At 46.5% G+C, this 21,294-nt stretch overlaps 1 long non-coding RNA gene across 2 annotated transcripts; it reads left to right on the top strand.

The window, feature by feature from the left end:
• Positions 1-2,022: 2,022 nt before the first annotated feature.
• On the top strand, positions 2,023-17,104 carry LOC120812363 (uncharacterized). Of its 2 annotated transcripts, XR_005710607.2 has the most exons (5): positions 2,023-2,502; positions 5,677-5,935; positions 6,119-6,399; positions 15,860-15,950; positions 16,231-17,104. It is a non-coding gene; the product is annotated as an uncharacterized LOC120812363 (long non-coding RNA). The 2 variants fall into 2 exon arrangements; XR_005710602.2 differs by having other exon boundaries at positions 5,677-6,399.
• Positions 17,105-21,294: the final 4,190 nt, after the last annotated feature.

Here is a 21,294-nt window from a genome sequence, read left to right as displayed (position 1 = left end):
GCACAGCTATCCCCTGACAAAAAGGAGGACGTGATGCCAGGTTTCTGAGAGCATTGGATATGAAGCGAAGCAACAGTAAATCTGCGTGGTGCACGGTTAGGATGCTTTTCTCATGAAATCCAGGGATTCCTGGTGGAAAACAGCTTGCATAGTAAATCTGTATGAGGGTCATAAAAAGGTCTAATATCTGATGTTATGCTAAAGAAGAAGAATACATATTTCCACATCCAGGGTTGTACATCACAGCTGATGTATAACCGGTCGAAATTCAAGACGGATTGTGATGTCTCACCACATGATCAATATATCTCTGTCTCCCAGTTAAATGAAAAAAAGACAATCTTCTGCTAATGTATCTCCTTTATTACTCGAATTCATCATCAAGTGAGATGAGAAAGAAAAGGAGGGCGGGTGGCAGCAGCTCGGCATGTTGAATATGAACAAAGTGAGTCACACATAACAGCCTGTCGGCTACAAACAGGGCAACCGAGCTTCCTCCCACCATATGTGGACGTGTGCTTCTGTATGAATATGATAAAACACACCAGATTTTCATCTCCATCTTGTATCTGAAGCGTGAATCCCGCTTCAGGAGTTTGGTGTTGCCCTGCAGCCTTCCTTCGACTGCGGCTTTAATTTTTGATGAATCCTGTAATAGCTAGAATATATTAAGGAAGTGGCCTTTGTGCGCGCGGCGACAGGCATATTGGGGGTGGGGGGGGGCTTCGCCATATGTTGCAAAGTGTGGATGAAATTGGCTTGGTCTCAAATGGAGAGAAATCTAGAGAATTTGTTGGAGTCCTGGAGGGAAGACAAAGAGTAAAAAGCAGAGAGAAAAAAATACACCCCGCTCATTTCCTCATCACCTCCAACAAAGCAAGGTATTAAAGAAACACCTGTGGTTTGAGGGATGAGATACCCAGAGCTCCCTCCTCTTCCTCTCACCATTGACTCATCCTCCACTTTCCCCCCCCCCCCCCCCCCCCCCCCCTGCTGCTGCATCCCTTTCTGGCCTGGGGTATAAGCTCTTCCCCAGACAAAAAAAAGAAAGGCAGAGATGCTGACATGTAATAAAAGGGGCTGAGGCTGGTCTGGCTTATTTCCCCCATTTGATGAGCAGACTGGAGAGAGGGAAGGAGGCCCCATTTTTCTACAGCAGAGATATGAAATGACTTACTAACAGATGCTCGCTAATGAAGTGTTGACAGGCAGGGTGAAGGGGCCGTGCAAAGCTACTGTATGGGAAATGATTGAAAGAGGAGGGGAAAATGGATGGTGAAAAGACGGATGAGGGCAAGGGAGCAGTGTGTATATGTGTGTATATGTGTGTGTGTGTGTGTGTGTGTGTGTGTGTGTGTGTGCACAAGCTTAAGCTTCAGTTCTCCAACCTCAGAAAGTGTGCTGTGCTCGGTCACCAGGGGAACAGATAGCTTTTAGCAGGCTACCCTGAGGTGGAAGATACAGCTCAGCCTCCCTCTTTGCCTTCTCCTCGTTTCATCTTTCTCCTTCGAAGCATTTTTTCTTTGGTAACCCTGTGACACCGAGGTAGGTTTGAATGGAAATGAAAGCGTTCCTTCTCGGCAGACCTTTTGTTTCTAAAACAGGTGGTGTGATATTTTAATGGCTGTGGATAAATAACATGGTTAATATAGAAGTATTTATTTTTTTAAATGAATGCAAACCTCTCAGCTTTGTTTCCCATTTCCATTGTTTCCCTCTGTGATAAGATCCGAGCCGGATGGCAAAAGTCGGAGACCGACCCCCTGTGGGTGATGAAACACAAGGACACACATGGTGGGGGGGTGGGACGGCGAGGGGTCTGCTGGGCTGAAGTCCGACAGAGTAGGTGAATCTTTTTATGAAACAAGAGCTAGTTTGTCGGAAAATGCGCACAGGAAAAGAGAAACAATGGCCCACCCATTGCTCCCTGGACCCACCCGTTTGACAAATAGAGAAGCCACTTTTGAACTTTTTTTTTACAACTTCCGCCATCCTGCTTTGAGTCTCACGGATGCACATCACAGGAAGCTCCTGATCTCCCACGAAAGTTGTTTCTAACACCTTCTCCCTCTGCTCCCCTTTGTTCTCCGCAATGAGCACCTATGCTCTGCCGCCGCCTCCGCCATTAGAGAACAAATGTACCGAGCAACGGCAATTTCTTTGAGGAGGCATCGCCTCCTGCTGCTCCAGATTACAGCTCATTAGTAGCGGCGTCGGAGAGACACAGCCCACACCGCGGCTCCCCCCCGATCCCCTCGTCTCTTCCTGCAATCCCGGTGTGGCGGGACACCGTGACAAAAGCGGCGGAGGTGGTGGTTGTGACGGTGGGGTGTTTTGGACGGGGGGCAAAGACAAGCAGCGAGGGGACTCACAGTTCACAGTTTGCCAGCTGCTGGTGGAGATGCGAAGAAGCGCTTCGGGGGACTGGAATGGCGTTGAAGTGAAAGGAATGCCAGGTTGTTGTCCAAGAGGACGGCGTGTCGCGTTGCTAGCTTGATCGAGGTAGGGATGAAAGATTTGACTTTGGGAGACGAGCAAGAAGGAATGTTAATGTCTCTATTTGACTCGCTGTCAACCCTTCCTGGGAAAATGTCGGGGGTTAATGAGAGGTCATAGCGTCCGTGTACGGGGTCATCAGCTCGGGCTTGTTTCCATCAATAGGCTACAGTTTGTGGGCTGCTTTGGCAGTTGGGGTCTTGTACATGTTGCTCGTGTCTTTTGTCTTTTGTTTTGCAAGAATAAAACACGTTGGGCGAGCTCCCCTCACGCTGTCAGCTGTGCCAGGCACGGCGCGGTAATTGCAATTGAACAGCTTTGTGTGTCTGCGCGTTCACATCCTTTGTCTGTTTCCCTCTTCCTTCCTGTTGCAGAAGTCCAATGGAGCTCGAACACATCAGTCCCAGTCTCCTCACTATCCTTGAAAAAGTTTTGGCAAAGTTGCAAAAGGAAACAGATGCCAGATGTGTGCGCTGTATGCGGAGTCTCTTAAACTGAACCCTTTTCTTTGCTTTTGTTTAGTTATTTCCTGGGAGAGGAATGCAGACAGGTTTCCATGTCAATCAGGACACAAAGAGTCAATAGCTTTGTAGCTATTGTCGAAATGGGTTTTATTTCCATTCACTATAAATATCAGTATTTCACACAAGAGTAACATGTTGATTTTACACTGCAGCAACTACAGGGAAACGTCAACGGTTGGAACTTCTGGGATGCGAAAGCAGATTATGACGAGTAAGAATTGACCCCTCAGATCGGGTCAGTTTCGGTTTGCATCTTCTGCCTCTCCTCAAGGGGTCGGCCTCCGTGTACACGCGGTTGGATGATTTGCATCCCGTCTTTCCACCGGGGCCCCATCCAGACTGAATAAGCCGGGACGATAACAGTCACGTAGGCAGCGGGGGGGGCAACTAATAAGAAAACAAGTCAGTCGGCGTGCCCCGTCCTTCGCGGAGAGAGTTGCGAGCCATGAGACTGCTGCCCGGAGCGGCTCTCCTTCCGCCATCCGTATCGCAACGTGACCTCTGACCCTGCAGTTACCCCGACAGGCGGCTGGACTCATTCTGCCTCCATGAACACTGGAGCACTCACCATGCGATACGTCAGAAACGAGAGGCTCGCGTTCCCAATGTCAACAGTCATCGAGCGTAAATGACATACTGACTATCAGCTGTTTTCTGTATCCATAATAACATATATCTCAATGTGCATTTATATAAAAAATAAATACAGGTGATTGATGCTATAGAGAGAGAGGAGTAATGCACATTTTGATTCTGGTGGCGAAAACTTCTAATTCCCTGAGCGTCCACAGAGGGTTATGAAATACGCCTCTTGACCCCCCCCACATTCAGCTGTTATAGGAGGATTTTTTTCCCCCTCCCTTATTCCTTTCTTCCATTTGGCTCTTTTCTCAGGCTAGTCTGACCGCCTCCGTCAGCACACAACCTCGGCTCAGCTGACCCCGGCGCACGGAGGCTCACCTCAGACCGCCGCCGGGGTCAAACCCATTTCTCAGCCGGAGCTGTGCCGACTGCCTAATGCGGCGCTCACGAAACAAGACGTGTTGCTTTGTCCTTTCATAGTCGAGGAAACTTGTCCAACTACTGTTGGTTCAAGGTCAGATATCAGCAACCTGGACTGAGGGCCTTCACAAAGGAGCAATGTCAGTCATGAACGCTCGATGACCGGCCTTCAAGTGTATCCGCCACGTCCCGGCGTTTGTCTCTGGAACCCCCCCCCTCCCCTTCCTCCTCCGCCGTGACATCCCTTACATCCCGTACCCCACAATGTGTCGGCAGGCCCGGGACGCTCCCAGTTTTGACATTTCCCATCCAAACAATGGCGTCGTCATTTGTCAAACCCCCCCATGACTATATCTGCCTCCCCTCCCGGCGTCCCCAGGGGGGAGCGTAGTGAAGCTGCGGTGTGATAGGTGCCTGTCAGGGCCGCTGCGTTTGGGCGCACGCGCCCGTACACGCCGCGTGCGGTGTGATAGTGACGGATGCACTGGGCGTTGGAGCACTCGGAGAGAGTGAGTGCATGTGACAGCCAGTCAATCAAGCCGTGATGAGAGGTAATCACACAATGGACAGATCAATTAGTTATTTTCTCCCGAGACAAACGGGAGAATAAACAGTACGGTTCTCCAGGTAAATGATTTACATTCCATCGCTCTCTCATCTCCCCCATTCGTCGTATCTTCGCTCCTCCCCCTTTCCCCGCTCCTCCCGCTCTCGTCGCTCCACTTTAAATTTGGCTGTTTGGTTGTTTATCTCCGCTCATTTGTCCCCCTGCCGTCTCTCGCTGGGAGTGGCGAGGTGATCCGGACGATCGGGGCTGAGTAATGGTACAGGAGCTCAGCCCGTGAGCGATGAGAGCGCCGCTTGGCTGGATCATTTATATTGAGCCTAGTGGAGAACAAACATATGCGTCTGAAAGCCATCAGAGACACTCTGCGGCTGGCTTGAGCACAAGCACGCACAAACACAGGGGTACACGGGGGGCACACTTTAGGACACGCTATGCATCAACCGCCAGCTCTGGTGACTCACCTCTTCCCTGTTTCCCTGTGACACGTGGAGGAAGTAACACGTGACCTGACATGGGTTGAAGAGTTATCGTCCCTTCTGGTTTTCCTGCCACCTATTCCAGCACTGTCAGCTCACATCAGCCACTTGAATGGGAGGATTTAGGGTTGTTATGCATGTAGGTCACGCGTTGTTGTTTTTTTTTTTCCTTGTTGTGTTCACGAGCTGGAGCAGTGGACATTCCCCGAGTTTGCGGAAATGTGGTACAATCTCGTCTCTCTCGCTGCATATCGCACTGTCCTTCGCACTCACTTAGAGGCGGATTCAGTCGGTGCTTGTCGGAGCAATTTCACCCGGCAATCTTTATTTACCGGAATTCCACCCTGCGCACACACACACAAACTAAAATGCACATTTTTCTTTGAAACCATCCTTGCAAACGCCTACACAAACATCTTTGTATATATGAATACGCATAAATATGAGCATGTAGTTCTCACTGATATATAAAAAACATTCAGCGGTTCATTTTCCAGTTATCCGCCACACAGTCTTATGTCCTGCAGTTGTGATGTTTCTCAGGCATCCGCCGTAGCCAGGATGCTCTACTCCGGTCTTCGCTCCATCTTCTTCCTCTGTGTTTTGACAGGACCACACGGCGCTGCTGCTGGTTGCCAGATTTTGGATTATCCCGCCTAACAATGGGCCAAAAGGACCGTTTGGACCGTCTCTCCCTCCGAGCTGCCAGGGGCCGCTCTGCCCCCCCGGCCCCCCAAAGGCTCTCCTCCCCATTGCACGCACATGGACGCACGGCCTCTCTGGGACCAGGCTCCCCCCCCCCTCACATTGAGACTGTTATTTAACGTGTCCTTGTGTTTATGGCCATCCAGTGGCCCACAAGAGAGCCGGTGAGGTATATTCTCGTGCACGCACACACATTTTTTTACACTTAACAAGCGCACGGCGGCCGGAGAATATTGTCGATTTCTTTCAACTTGGCGATTAAGAACGTGTACACATGTGTGCGTTTGTGACGCTCTTTTTCCCCACAGTGACTTTTATTAAGTTGGCTGTCCGCTGTGCGTCTGCAGAACCTCTCTTTGTGTTTGACATCTGCTGGGAGCAACGCTGGAATACGTGACCTCCAGGCGCGCAGACGGAACGTAACCATGGTGGAGACCAGGATCAGATCACACTCCGGCTGTCAGAGTCACGACCCCAACTGGATCAGAGTGAAACCCGTGAAATAGAACCGGCGCTTTCAGCGTCAGAACCCCAAACCAAATCTGTCACTCAAACGGCAAACGGAGACCCAGGAAAGGCAGGAGGAGCAAATGGGAAAGAGATAGGAATTCCTAGATAGAAAAATAAGGTGAGAGTCACAGAGCGAGAAGGAAATAATAAGAAACACACACAGCAAAAGAGCGAGACGGGGAGAGAGAGCACGAGAGAGAGAGAGGGGAGCAGCTGCAAGTGTTCAAAGAGTATTTTACAGAAGCTCTGCGTGTGGAAACTCCATCACTGAGTTACACTCTGTTGCGTGTTCTTTTTCATGGAGACACAAAGCAGCTCGGCGTGGCGCAGAGGGGAAAAGGTGCTTTACACACTGCCCTCACAGAGAGAGAGAGCCTGTGTGAAGGTCGCTCTCTCCTAGAATAGCCATTTGAAATTATAACTTTCGCGGCAAAAGTTGTGACAGTTTCAGTGGATTGAAGTGGAGGCGGTGCCATCGGTGTTGCCATTCAGCCCTTCCTCTTTGTAAATTGTAGAACCAAGAGGAAGCAGCTTGTCATGAAAGGACGTTATTTCCCATCCGTTATTCGCTCATGGAATGGAATACTGCAGGAATTAGAGGTTGATTATGATGGAGAAAGTTTGGGCGGCTAAGAGAGTCGGAGAGACACACGGAGGAGGCTTGATTTCCATCGCCGTTGTTACCGCGTTGTGCTGCAGCTGGTGATGAATGACAGACAGAGAGTTCTCAGCTGGAGGAGGACGGCTAATGGAATTGTGCCGCACCAGCCCACGAGGAGAACACACTAGGTTCCTATTATTCTTTCTAAATGCCATGCCTTGTTAGGAGCATCCGGCCTCACACACAGCGCGCTCTAAAAAGCCCAACAGAAAAGATTATGATCACATATTGTCTCAGCTGACTCCTTTTGTTCTGATCCATTGATTCATGTTTTTCTTCTTTGTTGGCGCAAATTAAGAGGGGATGTGTAGTCGTGATTGTGACTCCAAATGCACTTTGGTCTATTCCAGCCACTTTTCATTTGGACGGTGTAGCTCATGAGATCGCAGATGAGTTGCATTTTTGTTCGGCAATAATGAGAAATATTGCAGCCACAAAAGCGAGCGGGTAGAAAGAGGACCTAAAAAGTGGCCCGTGCGCTGATTCAGATTGAGAAGTAATTCTACGCTGGGGCCGTTCACCCGAGCGTGAGGTCGGCTCAGATGAGAACGCTTTCGCGTATCGCTCTCTCACGGCTGCCTGCCCTTGTGTCCTTCAGTCCGCACTGATCCCCAGTGTTCCCTTCAACTGACCACAGCGCTTTCTTCAACATGCTTTACAGTCCTATTGATTCACTGTCTCACCCACTTTATTTACCTCAGGAACTATGAACCGTTAAATCAAAGCAAACAGGGGGAGAGGATGAAGTCATCAGATATAGTAGCATTGATTATCCCCATTAGTTTTCTGCTCACCACCCCACCCCCCCATGTCCCACTGTCCGTCCAGTGGAATGAACTGTGGCCGGTGGCCGAGCAGCAATGACAGACAAGCTCATTACTCGGCGCTGAGTACGCCAAGCGGGCTGCCTTCTCACAGGCAAGGACAGAGGGAGCAGGGAAGGAGAATAACAGCAACGAGGAGAAAATGAAGACAAAGACATCAATTTATCATAGATGCTAAACCGAATCCAGTCCCTGGGTGCTTCACAGTCTGTCTCTGCATTTCACATCCCCCACGCCGCACCATATTCCTCATTCCCCAGTCTGCAGCTTAAACCCCTTTAGAGGATATTATGGTCCCTTGCCATGAGGAAAGCCCATTACTCCACCGACAAAGCTTTATCCATGGAGGTATAGCTTTACTTTTTCCACTCCATATGTGTGTGTGTGTGCCCATGATAATGTAACCAGAACCGCTACACTCGTGGAGGGTAATGCCTGTAGCATCTTGTCTACCGGATTGGAAGCTCGAGACAGAGAGATAGGATCAATGAAAAGATAAAAAGTTGACCTGTCGTGGTAGAATAAGTGTAGTCTGACATGTTTGTGAGGGGGCCCCCCCACCGCCGACCCCGCCCCCCACAAAAGATAAAGCATTTTTAAGGACTTTCTAGACCCGTTATCTTCCAAGGGAGCCTTTGTCTCAATGATTTACTTTATTTGCAGTTTACAATAAAGACATCAAAGATGGCTTGTTGTATCTTCAGGGTAGTGGGCTTGTTTTAAACTCTTATTCAATAGGAAGTCCCTCCATACTAATGTACCCTTCTCCCTCTTTTCATTTATTTCTTTACTTCTTTCTCTTTCTACATGATGCCAGATTGCCCTTCACTTCAGGTAATGAAGCCACTCTATCAAAGGGCTGTACCTCCACCCGCCTGCCGCATACCTCCCACAATAGACCACCGTTGTGGTCAAGCCACGCTACACTGCACAGCTTAAAGACACCATTTGATCTGTACCTTTTTGTCTTAGGTTTGATTTTTCCACAATAGCTCACTGTCACTTTAAATATAACTAAATTACAGCCATCACGCGTCACTCATGCCACTTAATATTCTATTGTCTCCAGTCAGGTTGTGTTGTTCTTGGCTGAATGACCTTGAGATCTGTCAGTCAGAATGGAAGGTCCCCGGGAAGGAGGTGGGTGGGGGGGCTTTCTAACTCTCACTAAAGTACCTCACCAAACAAGTAGCCCCTTAGACCACCACTCCACCACTGAGGAGCTTTATCGGCATAAACAACAGCGAGACAAATTCCTTTTCAGGAGCAGATAAAATCTCCCTAGTCATCCATTCACTGCCTTCCTGTCCCTCCAAATGTCTGTTTGGTTTTTTTCTCCTTCCAGAAGTGTGCTGAGTGGGGTCGCGGCATCGGCGGTAGCAGCATCTGTCAGTGAGGAAGGGGCCAAGGAGAGGGAGCGCCTCCTGTTTGTCTCCGCCGTCTCCAAGCCCCAGACCATAGTCTTCCTGCTAATTAACCTGCTGACACCTCCTTACCATTTACATTTTGGGGGGAGGTGGATGGAGGCACAGCTGACAAATGGCGAGTTGATCACTAAAGCTTGCGGATTAATTGGACTCTGTCTCCCTTTCTAGCCACACGTTCGCAAGCTTACGCACTAGTGCAGTGGCCATGGTTGTAATATTGGTATTTTTCTTTATTTACTTAAAGAAGGTTGATATAGTGCCCCCATCTGCCCAAATGGCACTACCAAAGCTATAGACCAACCAAGTGGGAAGTAGATCTGACAAACAGTTCTCATACAAAGAAATCACAAACAGACAAACAGTCAGAAAGATTTATATTTGAATCTCTACCAACTGCTTTTCTAAATTTGTTAACGTGAGATTCTCTTCCGTATAACCCACTGCCAACGGGAAGGTAAAGTTAATATAAGAGACCTTTAGAAACCATGTGTGAAGAAAAAGGTTTTCAAAACAATTTTATAAACCCACCTTACCAGGAGTAGTTTTTCACATGTGACCAAGCAAGAGGAGGTAACAAAGAAATGATGGTGGAGCAAGGGAGCGGGGTGCAAACATGCCTGCTGACATGAACCGTGAGGTTAGAGATGCAGATGGCAAAACTGGCTGTGCCTCCTTCAGCATCACGTTGCCAGAGCTGGAGCCAGAGAGCAGAACAAATTGCACAGTCCAAGTACTAACCTCTTTAACGTGAAAGTTCAATTTCCTATCATTTTCTTTTGCCAATGGGCCATTAGCATCCATTCTGACTTTTCCACATTGTGAGAGCAAGTACTTTAGTTCATCCTTTTGAAAATGAGTTCCGGAAGGTAATTGCATCCATGTTGCATTTGGCGTTTTGTTCATTTGGAGTTCTAAGTTATAAATGGGAGCTCTCACAGCGTATGTTCACGTCAAGCTCTGCTGCTCCCTCTGCCACCACGGGCGACACGCACATCGCTCACTCCCTCACAGGAACAGGCTAATAAATGAGCAAATAGAAAGGAGGAGGTCCAAGAGGGGGGGTGGAGCGAGAACAAGGAAATAGAAACAAGAGAAGACAGAGACAAAAAAAAAAGATCAGAGATTACGACTCTGCAGATGAAACAAAGGAAAGAAGAAAAAAAAATTGAAACTGGGGACGGAATAAAGAGAAGGAGGGGGAGTTGTTGCTGAGTAGGCAGACGGGCAGAAAAAATATCCAGCCCTCCACCCATCAGAGAGTTCAGCTGTTCAGATGTTTGCTTGGCGGCAAAGGCAGACAGACAGATTGCAGCCAATGATATGTGTTGGTAACATCTCATAGATGGACTAATGACAGGAAGGGAGAAGCAGGCAGATGGCTCCTGTCAGGGAGATGCGTTGCAGTACCGTCCCAGTGGTCCGGGCTGAGACTGAGTGAACATTTGGGATTGAATGGATAAGTAATGGTTAGTATAAAGGAAGAAAAGAGGGAACCTGAGTTTCTGCTTTCCTTCTTGCTTGTATGGGTGCATGTTAATAAAAACGCTTGGTTGAGTCTGTGGATGAAAGGTTTGGCTACGGAATTACCCTTTATCCACCAAGGCAATCACTAGACCTAACAAATGTTTCACCAGGTACCCCGGTTACAAGCAGGTACCCCAGTTACAAGCAGGTACCCCAGTTACAAGCAGGTACCTCAGTTAAAAACAGGTACCGCAGTTACATCGGTTACGAGCAGGTACCTCAGTTACGAGCCGGTACCTCAGTTACGAGCCGGTACCTCAGTTACAAGCCGGTACCTCAGTTACGAGCAGGTCTCTCAGTTACGAGCAGGTCTCTCAGTTAAAAGCAGGTCTCTCAGTTAAAAGCAGGTCTCTCAGTTAAAAGCAGGTACCTCAATTACGAGCAGGTACCTCAATTACGAGCAGGTACCTCAATTATGAGCAGGTACCTCAATTACGAGCAGGTACCTCAATTACGAGCAGGTACCTCAGTTACGACCAGGTACCTCAGTTACGACCAGGTACCTCAGTTAAAAGCAGGTTCACCATCTCTTTTTAGACTTGTGACCTTCCCCTATCTCAAGCTTCTACTCAAAACTGGGCTGGGCTCATCACGATGTCACTTGTTTCTGCCGTCTGTCATACTCATCCCCTTTCTTAGTTTTCTTTGCTTGTCTATTTCTTGTATCTACAATGCGTCAGCCAATTCCTTCAAGCCTTCCTTAGTATTCCGGTATGCTTCATCTACTCATGTGGGCCTGCCTGTATTCCCCTGAGTAGCAGCTAAGCAGATCAAAATGGACTAATCTGTTTCCGGCTCCTCTCGTCTGCTCCACTAGCTCTGACAGTCTGCGTCACTTTAGAACCATGTTGTGGGACTGTCCACGTCTGTGACGCTCCGCTCCGTTGAAGGACTCAGGATGAGCAGAGACTTCAGAGCAGCTGTCAATATGGCAGAGAAACCGAGAGACCAGTAACTGATCGACGGTGACAGTGTCTCACGGGTGGATCAGAAACAACCCAAGAATCACAGACAGCACCAACACTGAAACGGGATTTATTGTTCATTCACACAGTGATTGCTCACATCTCACAGGGTTAAAATGCAAGGTTTAATGGATGCGGGACAGGGGAGATTACCTTACACACCTTGCACATGATTAGAAATGGTTAATAAACAAAAAATCTCTAATCCGGCACATAGATGATGTAAAACTCATTTACTGTCTTAATGATGGCAGTTTTTGGAGTTTGCATACATAGAATAAGGAAATGGAGACAATAATCAGCCCAAGAGATATCTACCATCCTCCTATCTTCGCAATCTATTTCTAGTCTTTGTTTTCACATTGAATCGGGAACCTAGTTTGCAGACCGGAATATACAGCGAGTTCATTACATTTAAAATGATCCTGAGTGAGTCATTTGTTGTGGCCCTCTTGCTCCGTCCTGCCGGGCTGTGTGGGCGGATGATTCTGTGTCAGACTACTGCTGCTGGCTTATGCAGTTACCCAACGCCATTGTGCCACAGTGAGAGGAAGTACTTCCTAATGCAATAGGGAAATGGTCATTAGCATGGCAAGTTCATCATCATTATGAGACTTAAATAGGTCAGCCACTGGCTTGAGAAGGGCTAAGAAGCTCTTGTTTCTGGAATAAGGAAGGACTTTGTTGTGGTCATTAATCACGGTTTGCAATCATTCATTTGCGTTCTGATGAAAGTTAAATTGTCCATTACATTTTGATCAATTTACTAACCGGACACATTTTAATATGTATGTTATTAGTTGGTGTAGTGACCCAGTGTTGGTAGATTGCAGCTTGCTTGCTCAGATAGCAAAGGATTGTAACAGATCTGAAATATGATAAAAGTCCCTTTTATATGCAACCACCTCATACCCACACAAAGTATCCCCCGCTGCCAAAAACATGGACTGAGATATGTTATATTCTCTGAGACGGTAAAGGTGCTGAGGGATCAAACATGAATTTAATTTCACACACCAATCGTAGCTTTATTTGACTCAACCTGTTTGATAATGCTCACACTGTGGCTTATTTTCAGGGCTGAGTAGCATTCTGTATTGCCTAGAAAACAATAGAGGCAAAATATGGATTAGATATATATTCATTTTACACTGTGGATGAATGTACGGGAATGCGCATATAAATATGTATTTGACTCAGCCATGGGGATAAACACGGCTGTATATTTAGAAAATGTGATTATTATTATTCAAGTATGAGATTCATCTCAGCGTGCTTCAACCTGATAGAAAGCTGTGTCTTCTTTGATGTTCAGAGTCAAGATGAAAGAGTCATTGTTTTATATTTCTGCTTTTAACATTATTTTTCTGCATTTTGTTAACCGATAGATTATTGTGTTGACTCCAAGAAGTTGTTACAAACAGACACCATGACTCAGGTAGAGGTATAGGGGAACATAGGGAAAGCCGACCTTGAGGTTTCATTTCCAAGGACACTGCCATCGATCTGGTGGAGGCGGCGTGTCTGCAGGTTGGATTAGACTGAAAGGGATGGGAAAGACAGCGTCAGAGAGTGTGGTGCGTTGGTGTGTATTTGTGTACTGTATGTACCGTAGCGCCTTGTTTGTTCCTACATGTGTCTTTGTCTCTGCTATAGAGGAGACTTGGGGACATTGAGAGCTTATTGCATTCATGCTAATGTGGGCTCTGGGTGAGGCAGAGCCACTTGAGCACAGATTACCCCGCGAGCATTCACATTCAGAAGTCTGATACTGCTGTACCTTTTGGTACTAGTGTTGCCTTCAGGGTAACCAGAATCCCCCTTTGTTCTGGCAACGGGAAACTCCCTCGTGTGAAATGCAGCACAGCCAGATATTGAGCAGAAGTATGACTCCTATCCCAAAATGAACAGCAAACCAGCAAGCATTGATTACAAATCATTCATACCGATGAATAATGATGGCGAACCGCTGCAGTGCAGAGTATGGCATCCCACCCTAATACATCATCTCAAAGAATAAAGTGTGGGAGCGAGTGTCATTTCGCCCCTCTGTCTCCTGAGCCGTAAAGTAGCGCCTTGGGGCGAGCTCTCTGAAATATACCTCGGCGACGGTGAAAACCTCAGATCTGCCTAGATGAGTTTAGCGGTAGGTGAGAAATCCCAGCGTTTGATTCATAAAGGGAGCACGCAGGTGCCGATTTCCCAGAGGAGGGCGGGTTCACAGATATATATCCGGCGAGGTAAACGGCCGGCTCATTTCCAATTACGGTTTAACGAGACGGATTGAGGTCAGAGCCCGGGAGCGGGGCCGCAGGAACCAGCCATCAGACACACTTGTGGGAATGCCAGTGGGAGTGAAGGTGGGCACGAGAACATTGGAAGTCCTAGCACGCCACCCTGAGTGAGAGGAGGGCTTTTCCCTCCGGCGCCCACTCTCTCTTCTACTCACAGTCCGAGGCAAAGGGGGGGGGGGGCTGGGTCGGTGCCAGCCGCCCATAAAGGCCCCAGTGATCCTGTGTGGGGAACTAGCCTAGCAACCGCAGAGAGAAAGTAAAGCAGGCAGGTCCTTTCTCTGAAGTCCACTTTAGGACTGTTTCAGGAGAATATTGTCCTCTCTGATAACTCCCCAGGCACAATGCGTCATTTCAGAGGGGCTTGGCAAAAGTGCGCTGAAGTCAGTGGCGAGTCAATGATATGGATGGAGGGGAGGCGACTGGCTAGTTGGGACTGGCAGCTTGGAGACGGGCCCAGAGAGGTGTCAATGCCGCTCCGTGTGAAAGGCTGGCTGTTGCCTTGGCCTGTTGGTTCACTTGGTCTTTTTACTGTAGACGGGACAGAATAGAGCCTCACTCGCTACACAAATCCCTGTTTAAACATCTTGTATTTGGTAGTTTCTAATTTTACCTGGAAACAAACAACTTTTTTTCCTCTAAGCAGATGTAATCCCGGAGGGGGAGTTCTAATTGTAAAACACATAAAAGATTAGACACCTCCAGGTTTAAAGGATTTGCTTACCATATGCAAGCAAGCACGAGCTCACGCATATTGGGAAGAGTGTGAAAGTGTGAGCAGTTGCATTAGCAAACTTTTATTCAAATATTTGACTTTAAATTTGTCATCTCACACGAAATATTTACGTCATGATATTGTACACTCCCTCTATCAGAAACGTGTCGTGGTCTCTATGCAGTGGCTGCATTGTTGTCCATGGAGTAACTCTGATTCGATCTACTAAACAAATGGAGAAAAAAAAACACCCTTGGATTTCTCTTCAAATCCCCCTTTATTTATTACTTTTCAGCCTGCCAAATGAAATGGAAAATGGAGAAGATACAAAATCGCTTTGAGGGGGGAAAAAAATGAATCTTTGTAAAGGTCAGAGTGTTTGTTCCTCCGGGACACTCATGTTTTCGCTTGCAGTCCAAATCATGTGCATGTCTGCCTGAGGGATCCGTGCACACAAAGGTTGCTCTACTTGAAGAAGGGCTTCTGCTTGTATCAGTTAACAACAACCCCACAGCTAATGCGATTCAGAGGCCTGTGCATGTTACCAGCTTGGCCAGTGGCGCACGGAGAAGAAGCGACAGTGGTTGAGCAAAACGTCTGTGCCACATAGTTTACCAGCGTCGCTTTAGGAAGGGACTGGCGGCCCAGCTCATCTCTCTGAGGGCCGGGTCTGGTTGAGAGATAAGGAAACAATCTGGAAGGGAACAGAAAATCATTCACCTGTTTATATCTCAGTAGCTCACCGGTCGCCTTCTGCTCCAATCTCCTTTTCCTTTCGTCCCTCCCCCCAGTCCCAAGCCTCCTTTCAAGCTCACCCATCTTTCAGGCTGTCAGTGTGCGTACGTGCATGTGTGTGTGTGGGTGTGCGTTTGTGTGTCCGCACAAGCGTGGTCATGAATGTCTACGAAAGCTACTATCTGGAGTGAAACCATTTCATCCATCCGGGGGTATTTTCACAGCCTTGAACAAGGACTTGTATGAAGCACAGTACTAAGATGTTACCAAGGAGAACTATTCAGATGTTTTACTTATAGTGTATCTGCATGTCAGTATCAGAAGCAGGAAGTGAACTCATAAAATACGTTTCATTAAACTGCATTGTCTTGGAATGATTTTTACGTAACTGTTATTTTGCATGCTAGAAAAGCTGCTTTTCTTGTCACACTTTTAGATATGCGACCTGGATCGATGTCATCTGAGAAGAGGGCCATTATACAGACCAGCAGAGAAGACATCTTCTTGGTGCTGAAGCTTTAAAGGAGGTATATTTTTGTCATTACCAGCTGTGTTGTGTTTAATGTTGTTGAATATTGAGAGCATATGAAATATCCTATATTCAGGGCTCTCTTAAGCTTTGTTATGAACTAGGAAATGATTGGTTATGGTTTGTAATAGACATGGTCATTCGGACACCATTAGGTGTGATTTACGCTTCCCAAGAATACCATTATCTCTGATGTCCAGAACTTAATAGTTCCAGAAGCTGTAATTACAACCCATTTCAGGAGCTCATTTGTTATCTTTTGTGTCTCCATCCTCAAGAAAATAGTGGGGAAGCAGCCAAAAAGCCACACAGGCGACTGGAGATGTAAGACAAGCAGCGGATGCTGGACGAAATGGGAATGAGGAATAAACCGATAAAGAAAAACAAAAGGATCCAGATACTTTGATTGTGGCTTCGGGATGATTAGTATGCAATGTAATGTCATGATATAGTGTGTCATAAAAAAACTCATAAAAAGTCATAGTAAAGCATGCAATAATATTTTTGTGAAAATCTCATAAAATAGCAGCTCATGAAACATGTCATAATATATGATAAATCTTTGAAATAATGCCATAGCAATATCTTCGAAATGTAATGAATATCATCATGAAAAAGTCATAGAAATCATAGCATGGTTTGTCATACTTTTATCTTGTATGTATCTGGACTTTTATCCAATTTTCAACCTCATATATTTAGGCTTTTTCTTCTATTACATTTTTCGACCTAATATATTTTGACTTCATCTTCCATAAAAATGTTTGACCTGATGTATTTAAAATTTCCTTTCCATAAGATTGTTTGACCTAATATATTTTTTTACATAAATTATTTATGCTTTTTCCATGGCCTTTTTTGACCTAATGTTTTTTTTATTTTTTTTCCCATGATATTTTTCAATCTAATGTACCATGACTTTTTTTCTGCACACTTTTTGACCTAAGAGTTTTAATTTTTCTTTTTTTTTCATGTCAAATCATTTGAAAACGTTTTTCTTGATTTTTTTAGTGGCATAGTATAATATCATATTTTTATGACATTGACAGAACTATATTGTGACAATATTTTATATTATCTGATGTCACGCTATGAGCAACTTTGAGGAAAAGTTACAAGACTTAAAGAGGCTGAATAAAATTTGAACAAAAAGGAAAGAAGGAAGAAAATGAGAAGCTTTAAGAGGGGATCGAGAACTGCATTGGGAAAGTACGTTAAGGAAGATTACAGAATAAAAGAACGATTATGTGCAGAAAATAGAGCGAGGCTGGAAAAGAGCAAACAGTCAACGTTGAGAGCAAGGGATGGAGCAGGGTGTATTAGCGACGTAGATTAGCGCGGCAGCAAAGGGGATTGTTGACAGCGTCTTTCATCAGAGAAGAGGGCGGCGGCAGTGTGACGGTTCGCTCCCGCTCAGGTCCTGACCCGTGTTATTGCAGAGCAGCTCTCAGCAGATCAGCCGGCTAAATGAAGCCATTGTGCTGGATGGTGCACAGGCTGATGTTGTTGTAATGAAGACAAAGCCACATGTCACATGCCAACCTGCGACTATCAGCTCAGCATGCACACCACACACACACTCGGGCAAGGTCACATAAGCATTTCATGAGCACCATAGTATCTGCAGTGTTCCCAGACAGATCCAAGTGGCGTTATCTCTAAATCTCGCCGATACAGCCGACATTAGGCTCTAAGAAGAGGAAGAGGTTGGTGAGATTATGCTGAATGCCAATATTTCCACGCCTCACCTCCTTCAACACACAAACACAGAGGCCTATGATATTTGAGAAAGGTCCGGGGGTTACTCTGGGCCCGTTGACTCATCCTGTGAGAAGTGGAGCCCAAACATTTGCTGTGCACGGCTTCAGTCCCTCAGGGCACCTGCTGCTTCTGACCCCGAGCCCTTCAGCACTGTAATAATGGGAACATTCATTAGATTTCATCTTGCTCAGCATCAGGAATGAGAACACCTGAGCCACGGAGGTGCAGAATGGGTTTGTCAGTGACGTTTTGATAATGGTATACATACGTCCTTTTATCAGCGGCTATGAATACATTTAGATTTCCATCACAAGGGTATGTCAGCTGAAGGCTCTCTGATAAAACCCCAAACCAAACAAGATTAACAGGTTCACATAACGACAAAGATAAATGATTGAGCTGCAATTACTCGGGTCTATAATTACTAAGCAATATTGGGAAGGAATTCTAGACCTATGAGTCAAGAAGGAGCCACTTTCTTGTCCAAATGACTATGACATATCCTAAAAGTACATTAACAGTTATACTGTCTAACATAAATATACAATTCAGACAAAACAAACATCCATGGCACGCCGAGATGAAGCGTGCTGTGTGGTGATAATTAGCACTTAGCACATTCATTTTGGCACGCTTAATGCTAAACGAAAACAGTGAAGATTACCTGCTAATCATCGGCATGTTGAAATTGTCGTTATCAGCATGTTACGGTGGCATGCCGGCGTTAGGAGTTTGGCTCGAGCCACTGTTGAGTCAATGCACAGAGCGGCAGGTGTTAGACTAGGCTTTGTTGTTTGTGTAAGCATTGAAATACACAGCAAATACATGGCTATGTGTGTGTGTATCAGAGCTTTCAGTCGAATGTGTGTCCCCAAGTGATCCTCCCGTGATACAAGGCGGGGGGGTGGAGGGGTGGGGGCAATGAGGTTGTCAGACATCCTCTGCGTTGGCTCACAGGTCAAAATGAGGGCATCTTTGCCTGTCACCGCTCCTCTGGAGTGTCTCTGCGTGCATAGGTCTGTGTGTATGCATGCGTGTGTGTGTGTGCATGTGTGTATGCGTGTCTGCGAGCTGTGTGAAACCCACGGTAGCCTTACCCGTGAACCACTGAGACTACCCTCAGGGAAACGGTGTCAACTGTTTCCCCTCCAAAAAGCCACAAAGCAGGAGTTAAGACAGATGCAGTCGGGAGAGGTGACCTGAGCAGACCTGTCGCCATTCGCAATATATTGACTTATCGCACCGCGTAGGGAGATGAGTGCGATCATTTTGGGTGGTGCGATGTTCATTTGACATATAAATGAACGTCACCAACATTTTAGTCGATCGTGCTTCCCTCCAGTCTGCTTTCATTGTTGGAAATAATATCGCATATCGCAATAGACAACCAATGGGCAACCAGACAAAATGACCCCCACAGACACACCACACGTACATTGAATAGTCTCATAAATTAACACAGCAGTAATGTTAACAAAGCTTATGCAAACTAAATAACAGGAGTCGGCATTCACACAGTATGTTATTACAGCTGAGATTGTGTGTGTCACAATAACATTGTTTTACGTTATTGGGGTGATATTAATGTTTAATTGGAATTGGGGTTTTTTCGATAGTAAAACCTGAGATGCTTGTTTGAAAGGTGTGATGTTTAAATGTCCTTTTTTTAATGAGACATATTTAAGCGAAATAAATAATCCTGCATGGGTTTCATACTCTTCGCTTTGGTCCAAAAAACGACCACCCAGGGTCATAAAAGTAAACTCATCACACTCATTAGACAAGATGTTATGGACCACACTCACACACACGCACACAGTTGTGTGAATATCAATGATATTTTTTGATAGCCTCTCTCTCCTTTTTGCTCCATCTCGGTTGTCTTACACCCTTGTCTTCAGGCCACAATGGAGGACGACCGCTATAGTGAACCTCTCAGGAGGTTACCGGAACTCCGGAAGAGACCTCGAGATTCTCACCGGACCGATTTAGTTGAGGCGGTACAATCATCATGGATTCGTTGTACCTGTAATGAAAAGACGCCGGTTCTATGCTGCTGAGAGAGCAACACCTTTTAGATGCAAAGGGCAAACACAAGGAATGCCATTTGTTTTGTTTTTTTTCAGTCCTCCAGGCAACTAACATCACCAACAAAGGGTGTCACAAAGATGGCTTTTATGTGTGTGCATGTTTTCATGATCCTACAAAACACTAATCCTGGTATTTCTGCCCTGGAGGATAAACATTCCCCTTATTACTTGGGGACATTTTTAGCATGATATCTTTTTAGAATAAATCAGGGAGCACCCACCTCTCTGCTCACCTAGTCTCCTTCTCATCTTCCTCAGATGGAAGCGCTGATGCAAATACTGTTCCTGACAAGAACGTGGCTGGGTTGCATTTCACGGTTTTCCGAGGTCCAAATTGTGCACTCATCAACTGTCCCTCGGCATCATTGTGTAGCCTGACTGAGCTCTACTATCTGTAACTTCCATGTGTGACCTCCTGCTTGTGAATTCAGTGTCACTCTTCCAGTATGATCCCAGAGCAGCTGCGACAAAGCCTTTAGAGATTTGCAGCAGTGGCTGAAGGGTTTCACAATAACAGTGTCGGCCGCTTGCAGCTCTAGAGGAGCCAAGGACTTTGCAGACCACAACTTCTGTTTTTTCTATGGATGAATGTATGGGGTGCATGGATGGAGGTATAAATGGGGGCATAAACAGGAGAAGCGGGAGGCTTTTTGTGCTGCAGCAGATGGAGGAGCAGCAGGTGTTGGGGTGGGGAGGGACTGGGGTTCCCATCGTCAGCGTTCCACCATGATGCTCCTTGACAGCACCGGGAATGGATGTGTGGGAGAATGTACTCTCTCTCCCCATTAGCACAACTTCAGCCCATAGCCGCCTCCACTCCAGACTCTCCTCGCTCTCCTGCTTCCGCATCAAGCCGAGGGATACAGAAACAGGTGCGGAAGGTGTCTCCATCGGCGTCCCGGAGTTGGTGGCGGATCCATGATGCGCGGGTGATGGATAGATGCGTGGCTGGACTGGGGATGTCTCACAGGGGTCATGCACCCACCCCCCCTCCCACACACACACAAACTTAATGCCACATTTATCATCTGATCACAACAGCGTGCACTAAATGACAGTTGGTGAAATTGGATTTTGCTCACATTTCTTTAAGGTTTTTAAAAAACAGAAGGAGTTTTTTTCTTGTGAGTTCGATGCAATTAAAAGCGGCTCTTCACTGTAAAGAGGAGGAAGAAACTGACTGAAAATGACTGCATCGATAGGCAAAGAGGCAAGACAACAATTCACAAAACCAGATTGGCCAAGTAAGTACCAAAATATTTTGTGCAATGGTTAACTTAAGGCTTTGTATGAGGAGAATAACTTTGGACAGCAAATGAGTCTGTTCAGGTAATCACACGCTGGCAACGGCGGCTCAGAAAGCGCAATAAACCTGCTTTAAATGAGGCTGGGAACCTTTGCTCCGGGGAACCAATAAACACCCAGACTGGTGCCTCAGCAGGACACACACTAACACACACAACTCGCACATGTACACAAACCTGCTTGCCA

Source organism: Gasterosteus aculeatus, chromosome 12, assembly GCF_964276395.1.
Source record: "Gasterosteus aculeatus chromosome 12, fGasAcu3.hap1.1, whole genome shotgun sequence".
In the NCBI taxonomy this organism is placed as follows: Eukaryota; Metazoa; Chordata; class Actinopteri; order Perciformes; family Gasterosteidae; genus Gasterosteus; species Gasterosteus aculeatus.
Note: the sequence above shows the minus strand (reverse complement) of the source record. Positions and strands in the feature narration are given on the sequence as shown.